At 39.1% G+C, this 23,749-nt stretch overlaps 1 protein-coding gene across 3 annotated transcripts in view; it reads right to left on the bottom strand.

The window, feature by feature from the left end:
* The window catches only part of CSMD1 (CUB and Sushi multiple domains 1), a 935,567-nt gene that overhangs the window by 694,086 nt on the left and 217,732 nt on the right, over positions 1-23,749 (bottom strand). The window lies entirely within an intron of this gene.

Genomic DNA, 23,749 nt, shown 5'->3' on the forward strand with positions numbered 1-23,749 from the left:
GTAAGTACAATAACAGCTGACTGACTGAGTCAAGGGTTCAAAGACAGAACATCAGAAGAACATAATTCAGTAGTTAAAATTAATTAGCGACATCATTTTGTTGTCTTTCTCATTCATCCACCTGTCCTTGTAATTTCAAGAAAAGGAGTAAACAACAACAATGCTGATATCAAATTTAAAATGCATAGAAAATATTTAGCATATCCAAACACATCAATTTGTGGGTTACTTCTTCTTTCTGAGCTATTTTTCATCTAGTTGATGAGACTTACACCAGTGACACAGTCTTGGGAACATTTAGACATTTCACTGATCATTTCTTTTTAGAACCACCCTGACAACCTTACTCTTTGCAAAACATTTCAAAGAGCAATCAACTTAATTTTAAAAACTCAGGTAAGAAATGAAGCTGTTCTAAAATAAGTATTTCAATTAATACCTAATCATTTTACATCCAAAAAGCAATGGAGATACTAGAAGAAACAGAATAAGCTGACAAGGTTTCAAAAAATCCCAGGTCTATTTCTTTATTTTTAGAATGTGTATTACTGCAGATGAAATTCTCTTACATGAAATCAATAAGTATATGCTTTTAAATTAATTTTTCCACAGTTAGTCAAAAATATTGATTTTTAAAGCTTTATTTTCCTTTGATCTAAACATGTGTAGTAATCTTCTATAATTGTATCAATCTACAACAAGCTACATTTAGTACTCCATAATTTACTCTCTATTATGTGCTACTGTTTATCCGTAAAAAGATATTTCATTGTATGTAATTAAGAGAGAGCATAAGCAAAACATCAAAATACAGCAGTCTAAAGCTTTACCATTAGGTACAACATTACATGCTGTACAACATAAAAAATATTCATTTCCAAGATCAGGGGATAAAACTGGTAAAATGAAGTCTTTGATCACAGAGAGAGCTCTGATAAAAATTTACAGTAATCCTCTTCATCTGAGGAATGAAAGTAGTAATGCCTAAAATAATTTCTAAGAATCATAGAATCATAGAATTACCCAGGTTGGAAAAGACCTTGAAGATCATCAAGTCCAACCGCAGCCTAACCAGTGCCCAATCTCTAAATACCCTCTGCTAAATCATATCCCTGAGCACCACATCCAAATGGCTCTTAAACACATCCAGGGATGGTGATTCAACCACCTCCCTGGGGAGCCCATTCCAGTACCTAACTACCCTTTCTGTAAAGAAGTTCTTTCTAATATCCAACCTAAAATATCCTATATGTAAGATTCACACCATTTTAAAAGTACATGTCACAATAATGGAGGTAAGATGTATTTAGAAGCATCATCTGATGCTGCCTATGATTTGATGATTTCTCTTTGTATTCCTTCTCCTCATACTTTCAGTAGTCAAATCCAACACAACTAATAATCATGCAGAAACAAAAAGGTGTTTTCCCTTAAATGAATAGGATGAAGAGGTACTTATTAGACTTACATAGCTAGATGTAAAATAACTTTGGTTTTGAAGCTGATTTGATTCTTTAATTAAGGCTGAATTTAATTCTTGCTTCTAAATTGAACCAGGAAAAATGCAAGAGTTATTAATAATTTAATTTCCCATTACTTTATTTCTATTCAAAGCTGTTCTTCATTAACCACTTACCTATTTTATTAACCAGAGTGGGACAACCCAAAAATACACAGATTGAATCTCTAATTTAGACCAAAATAATTCTCACTGACCTCAGAGTCAGATCTGAAATCATGTTAGAAAATATTCTAATCCATAAAGACTACGTATTTTGCTCTTCGGCAGTTTCAATTGAGATGCGATTTTATAATTAGGTTAAAAACTGGTTTGCACTGCTTTAAGAAACATTTCAGGAGATACTGTTATAAATAGCATCCTCTGCAAGTCCCAATTTAAACACCCAGGTAAAATTAGCGACTGATTCAGAAGATCTCTCATGCAACAACTAATAATTTCTTTAATTGAGATATTAATTACTTCTTTGCAATTTCTCAGAGTAAGATGACACAAATATTACATGACGAGTATCTTCCAAGGGAAATTCTACCAACACCCATCTATGTAATCCTTCTTAGTTTTTAAACTATTTCTTAATACTGCATATGAAAATCACTTTCATTCCATGGTAAAGGCTTACATTATTTAATTCAGTCTGTGTGCATTTATTCAATTGATAAACTTTCCCTGGCACAGTAACTGAGAGAAGATTCTTTACTCAGTCTATTGTTTTTGTTTTGTTGTTTTTTTTTTTGTTTTTTTTTCTTCTAAAGTAACTGCAGAAGAGAATGGTTGCATTTGAAAGTTCTGTGAATTGGGGAGTGATTTTAAGACCTCACCACAATTCCCAATGTCTTGCACCCCAACTGCATGTGACTTTGGAGATAGCCACTGGAATTACAGTGTTTGAGGAACAGCTTGATGTTACAAAAAGAAATAAAGATACTTCCCAAACTTTGCAGCTCGGTCCTTACCTTGAAATTATAACTGCAATTTATACTGCATGTGGAGTAAGATTACACATTTGAAATAGAAACCCTCTTTGAATAAACATAACAGTAGGTGGTGAAAACAAACCAAATAAAAAGGTTTTCTAAATATTAACATATTCAGGTAAACTTAAAGATATCTGAAGAAAAGACAGTGTAAACTGATTGGAAATTTGCTCAAAAGTTTATATGTATTGAGTTTGTTACTATCGGAGAAAAGGAATGTAAACTGGATGTTCATTTTCTGCCTTTCCAATGAGAAAGAATGATAATTAGCATCCACCAAATTCCACAGAAGGTATTCTTGAGATCAATTATGAAAACAATTTTAGAAAAGTTTTATATTGATAGATTAGCTCAAGGCTGTTCTGAGAGCACAGAACAAGGGAGCAACAGGAATTGTAACTTCCTTTCCATGAGAAGAACTGGTTTTGATTTTTTTGGATGTGAATTGTTTGTGAGCAAAAAGCTAAGAAGTAGATCAATATAAACACACTGTATAATTAAACGTTCTAATATACAGTTTAATTCAACAGATAATCAGTTAATGAACAGCTTTAAATATTCAAGATGGAGAAGAATGAAGAATAACTGAAATGAGATTTTAAGGACAGATCACTATGCTTGCAAAAGTAAATGGTCTAAATTTTAGTTATGTCACAAATGCACTAATTTATGTTTATGTTTATGTTGACATTTTTGCTATACGTGGTAACATATCAATGGTCTTTCTCTATGGTTAAATGCGTAATATTTCATCTGCTTCGAAATTCAGACCAGACATTTCCCCCTGAGAAACACTTTTTTTTTTTTTTTTTTTTTTTTTTTTAATTGGTTTTCCATGGAAGAAAGGCTTTGTTCCCCTCCTAATAGCTTTTTGTCAAATTTCTGCCAATATTTTTATAAGATAACAATTCTGAAAGATTAACAACCCAACTAAGAAGAAGATTTTGTCATGAATTTCAGTCATGCAGGATACTAAAAAAGAGGAGATGATGGCTAACACATAAATTCTACTGCCTTAGTCAGAACATGTCTCCTGAGGTACTAGAAGGTCAAAAAAAAGAAAGAAAAATTGTAGATGTGTTCCCTGAGTTTCTGACTGTAAGAGGATCTAACAAACCAGTGCAATAGAGAGATCTCTACAAGGTCCTTAACTTGGAAAAAACTGAGCCTTATAAGTACTTGGAGACAAGGAAAGTGATCAGTGATCAAAAGCATTTCTTTACTGTACAAGAAGACCAGGAGAGTTCCAAATCACCAGAATCTCATCTCTGCCCTACTAACACAGTATTTAAGACTCATCTGGTTTAGAAATGCTGTTTGACTTCTAGTGGCTTTTTTTTGCCATAACCAGATATTTCTCTTAAGGGATTCTTTCAATCCATTTGCTCATCATCTAGCATGTATTCCCATCTGCAATTGGCAGCTTAAGGTGAAAGGACCACTTCTTAGGCCAGTCTGGATGACATCCCTTCCACTTGCTGAGGGTGTACTCAGTCCCACCATTTTTGTTACTAACAAAGATGTTAAACAACGCAGTTTCCAATACTGAGCCCTAAGGAATATTACATGTCAGTGATCTCTACCAGGACATAGAGCTGCTGAGTGAAAATCTTTGAGTGCAACCATCCAACTAATTCCTTATCCATTGAGTGACCCAGCCATCAAACTCATGTCTATCATCACTGTCATGTGGGACATTGTCAAGTGCTTTTCATGTTTCCAGATAAATGACATCCATTGCTCTTCCATGTAACCAATGTAGAACTCATTGCAGAAGGCCAAAAACCTGTTATGAACACTTTGCTCTTAGTGAAGTCAAGATGGATACATTCTTTCCATTACTTTCAATAGCTTATCTAGGAAAAGGAGCTTTTATTCTGAATGAAATTCCTACAGACATTAGCATCTAAATACAAATAATAATAATAATGGAATTCAGAGAGGACATTCTCTTCCCTAAAACCAGATAATGCACCTGGTCAGTTGTTTCAGACACAGTTCTTTCTGTGCATGTGTGTAGATACAAAACTCTTGTTTCAACATGAGTTCAACAGCTCAGAGCTTGTATTCTCTAACTGCAGAGTTCACTTTATCTTGATGGATTAAGTTAAATACTATCAGCACTGCCTGGCAGAGCTGTCACCCTAAGCAACTAGCTAATGTGCTTCTGTTTGAAACTGATACCGTGGAGTTACACAAGAAAGCCAGGTAGCATACCACAAAACACAAAGAATTAGTCCCAAAGAATTTTGACACTAGATGAGTTTACCAAGGTCAAGAATGAATTCTGATTACTGAAACAAAACTATAACATTTCTGCCAGCTACATAGCAAAGTGTTACTAAAAACTGTATTCATTACTCATTAACTGATTCTAAAGCATGTTCATCGATGCAGTCAAATACACAAAATAAGTCACAATTAGAAATTAACTGCAATGCAAAGAATGTCCTCTCTGAATCAGTGCTCCATTGTCTGTGCTCTATTTTGTATCTTCTTTGTTCTCTTCATCAAAACAAAGATACATCTCCATCTCTATGCACTGACTCTAGACCAGCACTGCAGACTGCAACCATTGGCAAAGCAGTCAATCCACAGATACAGGCAGCATGAGGAAAAATATTCTCCTTAATACAGCTTGCTGTTAGAAAATCTCCATGCTGACAGCATCACACGGATTTTTTAAAAACTGGGCAGCTCCACTATCATCACTGAATGGCTTAGGTTGGAGTGGACCTTAAAGATCATCTAGTTTCAACTGCTCAGCCATGGGTAGACTTGCCAACTACTACCTCAGTCTGCCCAGGATCCCATCCAACCCAGCCTTGAATGCCTCTAGACATCGGTCATCCACAGCCTCTCTCAGCAACACATTCCACCACCCTCTGAGTGAAAAACTTCTTAACATCTAACCTAAAGCTATCCTATTTTAGTTTAAAGCTATTCCCCCTTATCCTATCACTATCAGATCATGTAAAAAGTTTGTCCCCCTCCTGCTTGTAAGCTGCCTTCAAGAACTGAGAGGCAGCAAAGAGGTCTCCCCCAAGCCTTTTCTTCCCTAAGCTAAATAATTCCAATTTCCTCAACCTTTCATCACAGAGGAGGTACTCCAGACCCTGATCATCTTTGTGGCCATCCTCTGGACCCCCTCCAACAGCTCCACATCCTCTCTGTACTGGGGTTCCCAGGCTTAGACACAGTACTCCAGATGGGGCCTCACAAGGGCAGAGTAGAAGGAGACAATAATTTTCTGTGTCTGCTGGTCACCCCTCTTCTTGACGCAGCCCAGAGTACTGATGGCCTCCTGGGCTACAAGAGCACACTGCTGGCTCATGTCCAGCTTTTTGACCACCAGGGTTGTTCTCAAGGAGTTCTTCCAGTCTGCATACATATCTGGGATTGCCTCAACCCAAGAACAGCAACTTGCAGTTGGCCTTATTGAACCTCAATAAGTTCTCATGTGACTAATTTTTTGAGCATGTCCAGGTTCCTTTTAATGGCATCCCCCCTTTATGTTGTGTCAAATGCACCACTCAGCTTGGTGTCACTACTGAACTTGTTGACTTCCTGGGTGGGAATTACTATACCAGTCTACCCACTGCTCACACTCCCTGATGCTCCTTAATCTCCCCGTTTAAAGTAAGAAAGAATTTTACTATGAGCTTCTAATCGTCTTGCACTGGAGTACGCAAATTAGAAGCTGGAAGGGCATACAAAATCAAAAGCAAGTGAAAAAAACACTTCAACTGGATATAGTTCCCTCTTTTTCAGTTCAGGTTACTAACAGAGCCATACACGGCAGAGAGGTCTCTTTACCACTATCAATCAGAATCTAATTTTCACTACTGGGTATGATAGAGAAGGGGAGGCAATTTGTGGGAAGCATAAGACTTTCCCGGTAGGCTCTCAAGGGGATGTAAGATCGTGACTGTGTTCCAGCACATGTTGATGAAGTACCTTCTCTGGCTCACATAGCAGAATAGGAAGCTGCTACACAGCTCTTTCCATGCCTACACATCAGGTCTCACTGCTCCTACTGAAACCCAAGATAAATGCCTAAATCACACAGGTTTTATTTTTGGAAAGAGCAAGATTACAAACAGGTAGTGATCTAACTTTACTTCCCACGCTATAAACCTAAATTCACGATGTGAGCTAATTTTACAGTCATAAATTCTTTAAAGAGCTATATTTTTATTCTATGTCGTCTTTGTGGGAAAAGTTACTTGTAATAAAGTGCATTTATTGAATATATTTTCTTTTCAGCTTGAACTTTAGCAAGACTATAAGTTGGAAAAAAGCTACAAAGCAAACTCCCATTAGGAGTTAATAACATAGAAACTCGGTATTGTCCTCTTGGATCAACTTTCAATTCAATAAATTCATACCTACGAAACTATCAGTAAGCAGATTTCCTTTTTCAACCTGGGAATAAGCAATCAAATAAGAACTTCCAAATAGTCTTATTTTTAACTAAGAGTGGAAATTTAATTCAATACAGAAGCTATCTTGGCTTCCACAGTAAAATTAAGATATGACAGACGACAGAACCTACATTGAACCTTTGACTGTCAGTGCTGGATCACATTTCAGAAATCTGGAGAAAGAAAACTGTTACTGTGATTGTTAAATCTCATCCATGTTTTTATGTGTTATGGCACTGCTATCTTTAAGAAGGCTTCTTTTTCATTAAGCTAACACATGAACATTTAACCTCTGGATAGATAGTCTGGGCTGATTTTCAGGCTGTCTGTTCAGAGGAGAACATATAAAGCAGCAGTAAGGAAAAGCTATATCTTAAAGAATAGTCTTGTTCTTAAAAGGCTACAATAATTTTGGATTTGATAAACTTCTTCCACAAGTAATTAATTAATCTGCATAACCTTGAGAGAATCATGAAAGTATTAAAAATGCAGGAAAACAAAGATTATTTTTGATCCAGAGGAGCTTTGGTAACATCTCTGCACTTCTTCATACTCCTCTTTTCTTGTTGTCACTTTCTATCTCCTTCACTTTCTTGAGACCTCATACATTGCAACTCCAACTAAGCATCAGATTTTCAACAGTGAGCTTTGCCCCTGCAGAGCCTTTAGATACCTGTGCTTTATTGCAGCTGTACAGATACACTGAAAAGATTAAATGACATCTATGCTACAGATGTCTTTCAATACTAAGCTATTTTACAAAAAGTTAATTAATGTTTTAAATCCCAAAACCTCCTTTCAGTCATTACTGACAGCTAATGAAGGCAGAAAACTTTGAAGTATCTTTGAAGACAAAAGATATTCAGCTAGAAGACATTTTCTGCAAGTTTGTCTTCCAAAGCACAATGAGCCACAAACAGACTATTACACTGATCACGTTTCTTCCAGGTCTCCTTGGCAGTCATGGGAGAGAAGAATATCAGATGGAAATACTACACATCTATAACTGCTCTAAAGCAAATAAACTTCAGATTTTTATACCACAAATAGTTGCAAAATTTCAATATAAAAGTAATGCAAATCAGCCTGAAATAAAATGCTTAAGCTACAACACAGAGGATCACAGAATCATAGAATCACAAGGACTTAAAAGATCATCCAGACCAACCGTCCTCGCATTACCGTCCAGTACCACAAGCCACTAAACCAGATCTCATAGCTCCTCATACAGATGCCTCTTGAACACTGCCAGAGACAGCAACTCCACCACCTCCCTGGGCAGCCATTCCAGTGCCTGACCACTCTCTGAAGTTTTTTTCCTTATGTCTAAAAAAAACAATGGCAGACTGCTTCATGCAGTGCCTCACTTGGTCTGCAGTCTTGGAAGCTTGACTACCCTACGTTCTCCTACAAATGGACTTTGAGCTTGTTTGGAGGTTCTAGCAGGGGAGTGCAGCTACTGTATACCCTTGACCAATGAACGGTACCATCTCTATCAGGGAAGGTCATCCTCTTTGATCGAGCATGCAGCTTTGGGAGGAATGCACATGGAGCGGTGAGGGAGGAAGGGGACACCCGCCTAGCCAGCCAGATCAGCAGAATCAACACTGGCGATCAATGGGGTGACAGATGTCGCAGCCAGATCGACCTCACATCCGCAGGGTGCCGACACAGGACTTGACAGATATTTTTCCTCCCTATTATGATGTCTTATGGAACTTAACAGTATTGTGAATGACTGATGTAGTAAATGGAAGAGTTGGAGAGTAAAAAAAATATACTTTTCAGGCATAGAAGCTACTATAGACATGAAAGACACCCATATAGGGTATCTTCAGTACAGACATGAAATAAAAAGGGCATTAAGTACATGACACACTGCAAATCCTACTTCATTGAGACTTGATAATCTTTTCTATATTGCTAATAAGAAAAACCAAAGCTTAGAAGATCTACCTATTCTAAAGAGAAGATTTTAGCATTGCTTCAAAGCAGCTTTTGTTTATACTTCAAAGATTTGAAGCAAAACCAAGTACCAAGGAAAGAAGGTGCTTCCCTTTACTCTTTTTTCTGAACATGAAGAGTAGAGAACAAAAGTCTCCATGTCATATACGAGAAACTGAGAATGTAAAGATGGTTAGCAATTCATTTCTGTTCAAAGCACTTCACAGCGATGGATCTCGGACATCTGAGAGAACTCAGACAGGCTCCTCCACAAAAAAAAAAAAAAAAAAAAGAATGATTATTAACAAGTGGGGCCTAATGGTAATTGAGAGAGCCTCACATTATCTACACTAAGGTATAACTTGAAAGTTTCCCTATCTCTCACTATAGCAAGTTCTTTCCATTTAACTGAACACCTTTTAGTCTACTTTCATATTTTTTGTTATCTTAGTCCACTGTCACGTCTTATTTGACCTTGCTGCTTCAATTAACATTAACGTTTTAGAAATTTACTGAGTTGATACAATCTTTCACACTAAGGAAATTAAATATAAAAAGGAACGATCACTGAAATGGCAAGTTAATAAGGTTATTTTTTGTTTTTTTGGTTTTTTGTTTTTTTAAGAATGTGCTCTGCATTGCTCAACAGTGAAAAGCAATTATCACATATTTTTGAGCAAGAGAACTGGAACCAGTTTTGTAAGAGCAGTTAACTAAGCAGGCAAAAGAAGTTAATGTATTTTTGGTCTGCATTAAAACCATAAATTATCCAATTAGTTAAAAAATAAAAATCTGCAGAAATGAAGATTCAAAAGAATTTTCTTTCTGCATGAAAATACAATAGTTTCCTCTAAGACAAAGAAGCATGTCAGAGAAATAAAGAATACAATCTTTTCCATGATTTTATTTTATTTTATTTCATTTTATTAATCACAATGTGCAAGTGGGATACCTTGTACAGAAGAGATTTCATGGGTGTGAGTTTGCTCCTTTTGCTTACACAGCACTCTTCTTCCCAAGCTCTGAACATCTCCTAAACAATAAAAATTCCACCTATTTTCTAATAGCTCTCCATCTAACAAAACAAACAAAAGCCTCTCTTAATCTTGTTACTGGTGGAAACTACATTTCCAATACCAATTTACTCACTTATTTACTCACTAATTTCATTTGGTAAGAGCTGTTTGAAAATTGAACTATGTTGTTTGCCTCAGGTTGTCCTAAAACATTATTCTATAAAGGCTAACTTGGAGCCACAATGAACTCATAAGAAATGTCAGTTATTACTTTGCATTAGTGCAGACGCTATCTTTTAGCATATTCCAATGTGTATCTGTTTGTTGAATAATTTCTGATACTTCTGTTCCTTATCATAATGTCACTTTCTTTGTATTTAAGACTAAATACAAGAGCTAATAATACTGAAAACAGAAGACATGGATTACATTATGACTGATTGACAAGTCTACTACTGACAAAGATGGAATTCCTCCATGTAGGAAAAAGGGCAACCTCTGACAGTTGGCAATGCTTGCTGAACACTGATGGAGACCAGAGGTTGTTAGTAAACTGAGGCAGTGAGTGTTGCATTTCAGCAGTGACAACAGTGACATAAAAAACAAACCACCTTCTGGACAGCCATACTGATTTTTACAAGCACTGCATGCAAGCTCTCGTTCATCACTGGTGAAAATGCACAACTCGTGGTGATGACTGTCAAAAAATAGGGCTTGTTGCTGAGGATTTTCTCTATCTCAAGTAGTCTTACTGTGCTCTTTATGTCTGTTGTAGTTTTCATGGAAAAAAATAGGAAGGCATTACTTTCAGAGCAGCCTATGCATATGTTGAAGAGTTTTCTACTTGCTGATAACTATTAATGCAAAATAATACTAAGCACTCAAGCTATTCTTCAGCGATTCATCGCTCTTACTATAACCCAAAAATGAAATAATAGTCCTATTTTTTCCAAAGTAGCATAAGATCCTGTGCCTAAAGGCACTCTGTGGTTATGCCTATAAAGATATTTTGCAAGCAGGTAACAGCTATAGCCTGCCCACACTCTGACCCAGCAGGAAGCTTTGTAGTAGCATGCAGTGCCATGCTGAGCACAACCTAATTGCCCTTGCTGACAAGCACTGAAGAGCAGATTGGACTCTGCTTATCACATGGTGATGCCAGGGCTGAACGTATGCAGAACGAACTCATACATTTGAACTGATGTGAGCACACCAAGCATTCTTACACATTTAGTTTGTACAGACTGGTGAATAGTCTAAACTCACACTGATTTACCATGCCCTTATTTCTCTGGGTGGATGTGGGAATAAAATCACACATTTCTTTCTGGCTCAGACTCTGTGACAACACTAAACAGAACTATAACATTGTGAATTCTCGCTCTCTTTCCAACTTGTGGATAACTGGTGACTAGTGAAACAAAACTGTAACAATCTTGGGAAGACTTTAGAAAAAAAAAAAAAAACTTTGACTCTTGTGAAAGCTGCAGAACAAAGGTTGTGGGCAAGTGCAATGGAAGTCTTGTTTAAGGTGGTCTCAGGTTTATCCTCCAACCACAATCCTCCACAACCACCATGCAAAGGTAGAACTACAGCCAGTATGGCACAAACCTGGCACATGGTACTGGACACCTTCTGCTTGGCAACATCTCCTGGCACAATTGGAAGGGACCATCATACGGCACTGCCAACCCCACAGCCAGCAGCACACGCTCCACCACATCCTCAGCTACCTCAGTGACAGAAGGAGGAGAGTCCCTCAAGACATCATGGGATCCCTGGTGGTGACTTCCCTTCCCTTCCGTTCCCTTCCCTTCCCTTCCGTTCCCTTCCCTTCCCTTCCCCTTTCCCTTTTTTTTCTCCCTGTCCTTTCCTTGTCTTTTCATTTTCCTCACTTTTAATAAATAAAAGCACGCTCTTGCTTAATCAACACCTTGACTCTGTTCCGAGTCTTAATTCAGAGGGACTGGGATCAATATAATGAACTGCAAGCCACTTTGGATTGCAACAGTGGATGAACCCAAATACAATAAATCAACACATTTTTTGCTTTCTACATTTTGATGGTCCAGGGAGATTGTTTCTTTGAATCAGCAAAGTCTGAAATTTGTCCCAAGTAAGAGGAAAAGAGAAGTTAAATATAAAGTGACAAATAAATGCTTACTATGTACTTTAGGCTTTAGTTCAGACTCATGGTACTTAAAAAGCAATTTACATGTAAGAAAAGAAGAATTCAATTACAGTAGAAAGCAATAAGCAGACGACTGAATGAACAAGATTAAGGTAAAATGGGTAAAAGTGAAAAAGAAAGATTTGCTTTATTCCACAGATTCACTTGGGGGAAGGGAAGGGGGGCAGGGAGGAGTTCCTGCAGATAATTTTGCATAATAAAACTGAAGACTTTTAAACTGTAATTTATTTCATTATTATCTCACATATGGATTTCACTAAAAACGTAGGAAATGAGGACATAAGCTCTCCTGTTTCCTGTTTCATCCAGGAAACAGTTACCCATTAAAATGCTTGTAAAACACCTCATTCCAATTCAATATAAATTTAGTGCTAAGTTTATTGAATTCACAGACTTAACATATTAGCTACATCACTCTCCTTGTGCACCCGTTTTCAGGTAAGAGGCTAATGTTTCAAAGTTACATTGATTTTGTCTACTAGAAAAGGCAGCTTATGTGCTTAAAAGAAAAACAATAATTATGATGAGTTGAAAGGAACTCCATGCTAGCTTCTTGGCTACTACTTGTATAAGTTTAATTGAGTTAAATTACTTTCCTTAGTCTGTAAATTAGAGAAAACTAGTGCATTTTCTTTTTAATCAGTACATAAGTCTTAAATAACAAATCTCTAATGGAATCATTATTTTGTTCTCCAATTTGACAGAGATTTTGAAAGGCTTTTATAGCAGCTTATTTATGTTAGCAGGTTTTGCTTTTCTAAGGATTTATCATATTTTATTTAATTTTTTAAACCAGAATGTAACAGTTCAAACAATTACAGATAGACAAAAAAAAAAAAAAAAAACTCAGGAATTAAAGTATCATGGGCTTATAGTCCCTACTTTCGATCCCCCTGCAATAGGTAGGGACTCCTCCCTCTAGACCAGCCCCATCCAGCCTGGCTTTAAATGCTTCCAGGGAGGGGGCATCCACAACCTACCTCAGGAACTTGTTCCAGATTCTCACCACCCTCAAAGTGAAGAATTCCTTCCTGATATGTAGGCTAAATCTACCCTCTTATAGTTTAAAGCCATTCCACCTTGTCCAGTCACTGAACACCCTTCTAAAAAGTTCCTCCCCAGCTTTCCTGAAAGCCCCCATCAGGTACTGGAAGGCCACTATAAAGCCTCCTGAGAGCCTTCTCTTCTCCAGGCTGGTAAGCCCTAGCCAACTCAGCCTGTCTTCACAGGGGAGGTCTTCCAGTCCTCTGATTATCTTCATGGCCCTCATCTGGACCTGCTCCAACAGCTCAATGTCCTTCTTGTGTTGGGGGCCCCAGAGCTAGATGCAGTTCTCCAGACGGTGTCTCCAGAGAGCAGAGTAGAGGGGCAGAATCATATCCCTCAACCTCCTGGTCACATTTCCCTTGATGCAGCCCAGGATACAGTTGGCCTTCTGGGCTGCAAGTGCACATTATCAGCTCATGTTAAAACTTGAATCTACCGACACTCCCTTTTCCTCAGGGCTGCTTTCAAGCCATTCTCTACACAACCTCTATTTGTACTTGGGATTCCTCGACCGTGTTGGTTACCACCAGTTACCTCATTTTAGTCTTCTCATTATCACAGCCCAAAAATTTGTCTAAATTTGGTCTTCCTACTGCATAAAATTCATTGAAAATCTCAGTAATACTGTTCCACTTCTTGTGTGTAAATGCTGTCTTCCTGGCTCTAAACTCACATAAACTGAAAGATTCTTAGCAAAATTTCCTTCAAAAACTATTTTAAACAAATAAACATTGTCTTCAATTGTATCTATTTACTTTGCAGCTGTCCTTTGACCTTAGCTCTGAATAAACTTCATATAAATATCCTTAGCTCCAGGATAAACTTAACAAAATTAAAAAGACATCAAGATTTTGTTATTTTGGAATACAAAAAAAGGGTTCACTCCCTAAACATCAGGACTACATTCTACATAGAATAACAGAATCACCGAGGTTGGAAAAGACCTACAAGATCATCCAGTCCAACCATCCACCACTCACCAATAGTTCTCCCTAGACCACATCCCTCAACACAATGTCCAAACGTTCGGTGACTCCTTCACCTCCCTGGGCAGCTCATTTCACTGCCTGACCACTCTTTCAGAGCAGCAGTATCTCCTAACATCCAGCCTGGTTCTCCCCTGGTGCAGCTTGAAGCCATTCCCTCTAGTCCCATCACCAGTTACACAACTGAAGAGGCCGACCCCCAGCTCACTACAACATCCCTTCAGGTAGTTATAGAGGGCTTGTTCATTCTTATAGTTTCTGTACTTTTAATCAGCTCTCTCAAGTGAGACTTAGGAAGCACAAACATTTGACATAGCTATAACAGAGGAAATGAGATACAAGTGTTGATAGGTCTTCTAAATTGACCAGATTCTATCTGAGAGAAGAACTGGCTTTACTATAAAGTATTTCTTCTGCTGGCAACTTGGGCACTGCCGATGCTGAGAGGCTGCAGGACAGAGAACATTTCCCTGACAGAGTCACACAATGGAGAGATACTTTCCACTGCCTTAGCTGTTTCTTCATCATTGCTACGTACAAGTCCACATTGCAGCCTGCACAAATGTCACTATTGCATCCATTTGCTTGATGTGATGTAATTTACTCACTGCTCTATATCCGTTTTATTGCCTTTTTTTGAAAATCCAAGAGAGAAAGGTATTACGTAAAAAGTGTGTAGTTTATTGCCCATAAATGTCACTTTACTGTTAGTGCAGCTGCCTTCATTGGCTCTGTTTTTACAATTACAAACAAAAGACTTGATTTAGTACACACTAGGCTTCCTTACTGCTAAGCTGTGCATGCTCCATGTGCGTTGGCAGCTGCCTTCCTTCAGATTATTGTACTTAGGCTCTACAAATCTTTAAGCATAAATGAAGTTAAGAGATGCTTAGAAAATACAGAGTTGAGGACATAACATTCTGTAAAGAGTTTTCTGAAAACAGTGAAGGAATATGAACAATCGGGACAGAGGATCTCAGAACAATTCCAATTTAAAGACATGTTTAAGGAACCGTAAACATTGCTGTACTTCACCTTACTAAGAACATTCTATACTTTTACAGCTTTCACCCAAACACCTCCAAAAACATTATAGACATTTGATTACTTACCATGGAAGCACTATTTTTCAAAAACAGTAAAACAGAACTTACATGGATATTTTAAAAATAAGAAAAATCACTTATGCAAATGTTAGCCTTCTGAAAGTTGGCTGTCCAATTAATATTCTTACCTCAACTCAATCACATTAAATTCTGATAGAATAGTACAAAAATTCTATTCTTTGAGGAAAACACAGAGTTTTGATGGCCTCACCCAAATCTATTCATGTTGTTTTGATTCAAATTTCTGTTAAACGTGGATTTTTAGGTAATATGTAATATACTGTAGTTATTCTCTTCATATGCAATTTCCTAAAATTATATTGTCATATAAACTACTGAAATACTGAAATATTTGACCAATTACATGATTCTGAATACAAAATTTGATGGGAGGTAATACAACGACAAAAACTTAATTTGATTCTGAAATAAATAAACTATTAAATGTTCATATCAATAAAAACATCACATAAACAAAACCTGGGAGGGCTACTAAAAAAGGCCATTCCCTCTAGTCCTATTGCTAGTTCAACAGGAGGAAAGACCAAAGCCCACCTTGCCTCAGTCTCCCTTCAGGAAGTTGTAGAGTGCAACGAGGCCTCCCCTGAGCCTCCTCCTCTCCAAACTAAACAATCCCAGATTCCTCTGCAACTCCTGATAAGACTTGTGCTCCAGACCCCATATCAGCTTCACCGCCCTTCTCTGGACACACTACAGGGCCTCAATGTCTTTCCTGTAGTGAGGAGCCCAAAACTGAATGCAGCACTCGAGGTGCAGCCTCACCAGTGCTGATTGCAGAGGGATGACCAGTTCCCCATTCCTGCTGGTAACACTATTTCTTATACATGCAGGGACACTATTGGCCTTCTTGGCCACCTGGGCACACTGCTGGCTCATCAGGTCCAGTCAAGCTTCAACCAACCACCACAGGTCTGCTTCTTCTATACAGAATTCCACCCACTCTGCCCCAAGCCTCTAATGTTGCATGGGGTTGTTGTGGCCAAAGTCTTGTGGCCCAGCCAGTTCAGATCCCTCCATAGGATCATTCTACCCCAAGGTAGATCAACATCAAGCTTGTAGGAAATGTCATCTGTAGACTTACTGAGGGCGCACTCCATCCCCTCAGCCAGTTAATCAGTAAAGATACTGAATAGGACAGGCCTCAATACTAACCTCAGGGGAACACCACTGCTGACTAGTCACCAGATGGACTTTTTTTCTAAAGTGTGATGCTAAATGCCTTCTGATACATTAAGCAATTTTAAATTTATATATGGATTAGTAAAGTATCAGGATCATGAAACAAGACAGATAGAACACATGAGTAATACCCTTGAGCATGGGAAACTGTGTGCCTCCGGTGGCACAGTGGTATAAGTTGCTGCTTGCAACACCAGAGGCCCGGGGTTCGAATCCCCCCTGTAGCGTAAGTGGCAGAAATGCTGCTCTGCTACACAGAGGGCTCGAATCCCGGGAGTTGGACTCGATGATCTCTAAGGTCCCTTCCAACTCACACGATACTGTGATAGTGTGATACTGTGTAAACTGGGACTCCAAAACATTATAGGCAAGAATGTCTTGAGGTATTTGTCTTTAGAGGAAGATACTATCAGATCTATCTTGCATTTATTAGCTTGCAAAGACTTATTCAGACTGGGTAAAGAAAAGTCCTCTCTCTCCACCAGTGAGATGATAATTTCAAGCATGAACAAATTGAAATTAGTAAAGTAGTACTAATAACTAAAAAATAAAAAAAAAAGTATGTTTTTTGAATAACTTCTCTTTTCTGTGCTCTTTATGTTGAAAGGATGAAGTTGACAAGATTTCCTTTTGGCTAAGCCTTTTCGAAAACAAAGAGAGAACCTATGATTAATGGTTGCAGCAATAAAAAAATAAATGACGACAAGACTATACTATGAAAGCAAGCTTGAACAGTCCATAACATGCTGCCAAGTAATGTTGAATAGCTTTGAAAATTGGCTTTCGTAAAACAAATCACCATGCTCCTGATTATAATGTTAAAAATTAGTGCTTCATTTTAAAATTTAAAATATATAATTCAATAATTGCATAATTTACCTCAATCTATAGAAAATTCTCCTCTTTCTAGATTATTTTTGATTGCATGTTTTTGGAGATCTGTGGTACAATGCAGTCTGATGACAACTACAACATTATTACTCATTACTCTACACTCCTCTGCTCTTTCTTACCTTAGGATGGGGAGGAGCACAGTATTTGAAACTGAGGATTTCAGCATTTTAGGAAGTGTCAGAATCACTGACCATTTAGGCTTTCTATTTTTCTCATGTAAACTTTCTCATGTGTGCTTTTTCATTTCCTCCCAAGTGTTGTAATTGGAGTAAACATTAGAAGAAAGATTCTTAAGGCTTTCTTCTTTCCTTACACCTAGAAAGACAAACCCTACGTTTCCACTGTGTTTGTCTGTTGGCGTTTGGGTTGGTAAATACCAGGCTTCTTGGATTAAAAAAAGAGCACAGATACAATTTTCAGAGTTTCACAGCTTCTGTTTGCTTCTACACAAATATATTTCCATTCTTCTCTAAGTCCAATTGAATAACTGCATGAAGCAAGTTTATTTTGGCAGATGTGAGAAGATCACAGGTGGGAAATAAGAAACAAGATCAGGGGAAAAAAAAATAGATAATACATAAAAAGGGGCCATCTAAGTCTCAATTTGTGCCAAAAGCCATTTCTTCATCTAGTTGGAGACAAAAGCCTCTGTAAACCTTGGATATAAAAAGCCAGACAGAACAACTGTGAGCCTGCAGGAACATACAGATGTACTATTAGTCAAGGTGCTCTGTCTTCTTCATGTCTGTCAATGCTAGCCATGAGATGGCAAGACGTGAGAGCACAGCAAAACTGGAGTAACCAAAAACTTTGGAGCCAGTTTTCTACTCTTGCAACAAGTTAGTATTCACACTTTCATGATGGACACCAAATACCCACTGTATCAGCCTGTGTAGTATGATGTTTAACTGATACTGAAGATTTAGTTTGCCTTCCGTTCACAAAGGTCGATGTACTCACTACTAGGTCACTGCACAATAAACACTGAGATCAACTGCCCTCATTACAAGCGGAACACTCATACATTCTGATCTAAAACATGATTCTTTTCAGTCTGACAGACGCTCATTCACTGCTGGAGTGTAATCTTTTTTATTTTATATGTAAATAACTTGTGGTTTTTTTTTTCCTCACTAGGGAATGCTGAGTTATTCATGGTAACGTATTCTTTCATCATTTTTATGTTTTTTTCCTAGCTGCAACCTCTTCCAAGCTTGGAACATCTCACAGCAAGCAAAGAAACTAACATCTTTTTCACACAGCATGACATTAGAGTATTTGGCTAAAGGCCCTAATACATTGAAAAGAAATAAAGAAACCAACAAAAAAATCTTATTCATGATCTTGTGTTTCCTTGTTACACTCAATTTACTTTCTCATGCTTGAAGCACATAACTTACTTGGTGTTTTATCTTTGTAAGGAAAGTAAGTTTATTCTGTTCCATTTTCCATAATTTCTAGAGGAAAAAAATACATGAAACTATGACAGAAGGAGGAGAAATTTTCTCAAATGGCAGACACAGCCTCAAGATTTGTGTGCTGTGGAATATTTACTGAAGGACTCTACACCGTAATTTTTCTTTACCTCCATACCACAAACTCATTTTACTGCAATGAATAAGGTAACCTTTTGCAGTGAATGCATTTGAAATCTCAAGGTTACTATACAGATTATACAGATTTTTATGCTTTTTGTCACTTTGTTTCAAGAATGTCATGGTTTTGCAATGTTGTAATTTTGCTATCAGTATTCCACATCATAACATCATGTTAAGCATAGATAATTTTGACGAATCTGCTGCTCACAGAAAGAAGACTACATGTCCCAGGGAGCACCACGGTCAGTCATATGACCAGGACTATATAATCTCACTTCAGTGCTGGACTCGTTCTCTTGGATCCTGCCAGCCATGGGGGAGTGTGTGGAAGCGTTCCAGCCGTTTCGCCTAGAGTTACAGTAGGCCTCTCGGTTTCGGGACTCACTCTCTCTTATTTTACTTGATTTGTTAGCCTTAATTCCAGTTATATTGCATTATATTGTGTTATTCTGTATTCTGATATAGTATTTAGTAAAATAGTGTGCCTCCTTAGATCGTTGCCGCTGTATTTATTTTCTCTTTCCCTGTTTTCTTTTCCTTTTGGGATAGCGGCCCTGCAGGCCGTCTATACCCCTGTCATGGGTGCCGGTAGATTTTAGGGTAACCTTTGACATAATTGGTGGAGAATGCGGGCAGATTGCCAAGAAATTTGGGCAAAAAGGGGCAAAAGTGGGGAAAAACTGCAAAAGCTGCTGTTTTCCCTGCTGTTCCTTTAGCTTTTACAGAGCTACGAGTTTTTTTCGTTAAGGAGCTATCTAAAGTTTACGTTTCTGCACCTGGGAGCTTGACCTTGAAAGTCCAGGCGGACGGCCAATACCCCAGAATATTTTGTAAACTTTTAGCTCTGCTATCTCGTTATTGAAGAGAGGAAAAAAAAAATGTGTGCTCTGTTAAAACTGCTAGTAAAACTGCTTTTCAGGGGACTGCATGCTCCTTGTCCCTTCCCTGAATCCATTATGCAGTTTTTGAATGCCCATTTGACCACACTGTTAATTTCCCTGAACATACTGTTGGTTATTTTATTAATCTCACTCAGTATCTGGATTTATAACATTCTGAGGAAGTCTTCCCCAGAACCAGAGAATACTGAGTGGCAGGGAGTGTGGAGAGGCTTTGAGGAGACTTTAAAAAGGCAGACACCTTCAGCGTCATGGAGCTTTACTCCTGAACACTTGAAGAATCCTGAGAGCTTGATCGCATATTTGAGGCAGGAATGTTGCGGCACAGGCAGATCTCAGGAGGCACAAATGATTTGGGGCCTGGCTAATGCCTATTGGGCCTTATTCAATTTTGAAGCTGAGAGAGAGAGTCTCAGAGCTGAAAAGGCAGAGAGGGAAAAAGTTTCTGAAGCTGAGATAGAGAGTCTCAGAACTGAGATGGAGAGTCTCAGAGCTGAGAGAAATGACCTCCTATATCAGCGTGACACCCTCCGGTCCGAACTTGATGCCCTCTGGTCCAGGCAAGACACACCCCAGTCTGAGCGAGACGCCCTTCGGTCTGAGCGAGATGCCCTTCGGTCCGAGTGTGACACTCTCCAGTCCGAGCGTGACACCCTCCAGTCTGGACACGACACTCTCCAGTCCAAGTGCAACACTCTCCAGTCCGAGCGCAACGCCCTCCAGTCTGAGCACGACGCCCTCCAGTCTGAGTGTAACAACCTCCGGTCAGAGCAAGGCTCCTTCCCGAGCCCAGGCGAGGCAGCCTGTAGCGGAGCAGCGCAACCCCAAGCGGACGTCACCGGTCTCAGCTCTCCCGGTGGGTCTGTTCCATATCTGGAAGGGGTTGGTGCGCTTCCAGGCTGAGCAGGCGCCCACCGCTATGGCCATGGGGCAGGAGAACTGCACTGCCCCCATCCAGCCCACTGGAGGCCCGGCTGTCCGGCATGAGGGGTGGCCTTAGATGTGGCTGAACGGGAGAGGTGGCCAATGCTTCATCTTTATACTGATTCATGGATGGTGGTAAATGCCTTATGGGGGTGGTTGCAGCAGTGGGAACAAAACAACTGGCAACGAAGAGGTAAACCTATTTGGGCTGCTGAACTGTGGAAAGACATTGCTGCCCAAATAAGAAACATTGTTGTAAAGGTGCGCCATGTAGATGCTCACGTGCATAAGAGCAAGGCTACTGAAGAACATTAAAATAACCATCAGGTTGATCGAGCTGCCAAAATTGAGGTGGCTCAAATAGACTTGGACTGGCAGAACAAGACTGAATTATTCCTAGCTCGATGGGCCCATGAGACCTCGGGCCATCAAGCAAGAGATGCAACATATAAGTGGTCCAGAGACCGAGGGGTGGACTTAACTATGCATGCTATTGCTCAGGTCATTCATGACTGTGAAATATGCGCCATAATTAAACAAGCCAAGAGGATGAAAACTTTTTGGGGGGAAGGGCGATGGCAAAAATATAAATATGGGGAGGCATGGTAGATTGATTATATCACCTTGCCATGATCTCGCAATGGTAAGCGTTATGTGCTCACCATGGTGGAGGCAACCACTGGGTGGCTTGAAACATACGCAGTACCAGTACCCCATGCTATCGCCCGAAATACCATATTAGGGCTGGAGAAGCAAGTTCTATGGAGGAATGGTACTCCAGACACTGCCCCAGCAGTTCCACTCCTATCCCTGTCACCTGGGCAAGAAGCAGGAGCTCATGGTGAGGATGGTGTGGATGTGCCAAGTGAGCCACCCCGCAGTGAGGGGGGTCATCCCGCAGCCACGAGGCCTGGGTTCACTGTTCCCCTATGAGGGTTTGGAGCTGAACTCTCCAGGCCAGGATGTGAAGCTGCTGGCACAATTGTGTGCCCCGGTGGCGCGGTGATAGAAGTGCCGCTTGCAACACCGGAGGCCTGGGTTCGAATCCCCGCTGTGGCACAAGTGGTAGAAGTGCCGCTCTGCTACACAGAGGGCTCGAATCCCGGGAGTTGGACTCGATGACCTCTAAGGTCCCTTCCAACTCGCACAATACTGTGATACTGTGATCACCTGCTGGGGAGTTTCTTGCTGAGCCTCTCCTTGATGTTTCTGTCCCACTGGAGGGAACAGATACTTGGAGGATGGCCATACCACCAGCAGTGATGCTGGTCTGCTTCTCCGCTCTGCTTATGCTCTGGGCTCCTGACCTGATATCCAGATTGATGGAGACAGAGGAGGACAGTCCCAAGAAGTCCTCCATGCAGCGGCCCTGTAGCTTAGGGAAAGGATGAGTGCACCATGATGTGGGGGACACCCCGCTAGTGCTGCCTTTCCCCTTTCTTCCTTTCACCGCTGTCATATTCCTTTTCCGGCAGTTTTGCCATTTCCTCAACTTAGTAAATAATGGTGTGTTAAGTTACGGAGTTTTATTTTCAGCTTAAGGATTTGCATGAAAATAGATATAAGTTGTTAAGAACAATAAGCTTGCTGATTTCTCACAACTATATATGTGTGTGTGTGTGTAATAAGCATAATGTAATGATGTAGAATAAGGGGTGGAATGTCATGGTTTTGCAATGTTGTAATTTTGCTATCAGTATTCCACATCATAACATCATGTTAAGCATAGATAATTTTGACGAATCTGCTGCTCACAGAAAGAAGACTACATGTCCCAGGGAGCACCACGGTCAGTCATATGACCAGGACTATATAATCTCACTTCAGTGCTGGACTCGTTCTCTTGGATCCTGCCAGCCATGGGGGAGTGTGTGGAAGCGTTCCAGCCGTTTCGCCTAGAGTTACAGTAGGCCTCTCGGTTTCGGGACTCACTCTCTCTTATTTTACTTGATTTGTTAGCCTTAATTCCAGTTATATTGCATTATATTGTGTTATTCTGTATTCTGATATAGTATTTAGTAAAATAGTGTGCCTCCTTAGATCGTTGCCGCTGTATTTATTTTCTCTTTCCCTGTTTTCTTTTCCTTTTGGGATAGCGGCCCTGCAGGCCGTCTATACCCCTGTCATGGGTGCCGGTAGATTTTAGGGTAACCTTTGACAAAGAAAAAGCAAAAACAGTTATAATTAGCACCTAAAATGATGAACAACATAGAAGAGACTGCTGTAACATCTGACACACGCACCACTGTGGGACATATTACTATTTGATTTTACAGTTTTGTGTGTTAAATTTTCAATCAAAAGTCAGCTATCTAATCAATTCACTTTCTTATTTGTTGGCATTTATTAGCCTTTGAAAGCCATAACACAAAACTGAATCTGACAAACACAGACTGTAAATTATCTTTCTCAACACTAAAGTTTGGCTAACTTGTAGGAAGTGATGGTCTCTGTGCTGTTTCCTGTTACATTCTCTAATTTAGTTGAATGTGTTTGTCTTTCATATCCAATATCGCTCGTGAATGACACTTATCCTAAACAAAGTGATGAGAACTTCTAAAAGTAATAATACCTTGCACTTTACTTCAGCAATATTTCTCAATATCATTTTCCATAGTCAGCAATTCTGCTATAATAAAAATGAGGAAATATTTACTTTTCAAACATTGTTCTATTTTATATATTTTAACTACATCCTATGTGACTGCCTTCCATGACACCCCTGTAGCTCTTCACGTCTTCCTACACAGTTAAGCTACTAATCAGATTTCCACCTCCACCCTAAAGTAAATGAATCATATTTCTAACTTCTGCTGATACAACCATCCTATATTAATTAAAAACAAAAAAACAAAAAAACAAAAATTAAAAACCGGTTATGTAAATGACTGACAGCTTATATGTTAAAAATAAATAAATAAATAACATGGTGCATTTTTTATTTGAAAGTTTAATCCTTTTTATGATGGTTAATTCATAAGCTATGAGACAAGCTCTCTTTTGGTGCCAGGAAATCCTGTGTTC

The sequence above is a fragment of the Excalfactoria chinensis genome, chromosome 3, assembly GCF_039878825.1.
Source record: "Excalfactoria chinensis isolate bCotChi1 chromosome 3, bCotChi1.hap2, whole genome shotgun sequence".
Lineage (NCBI taxonomy): Eukaryota > Metazoa > Chordata > Aves > Galliformes > Phasianidae > Excalfactoria > Excalfactoria chinensis.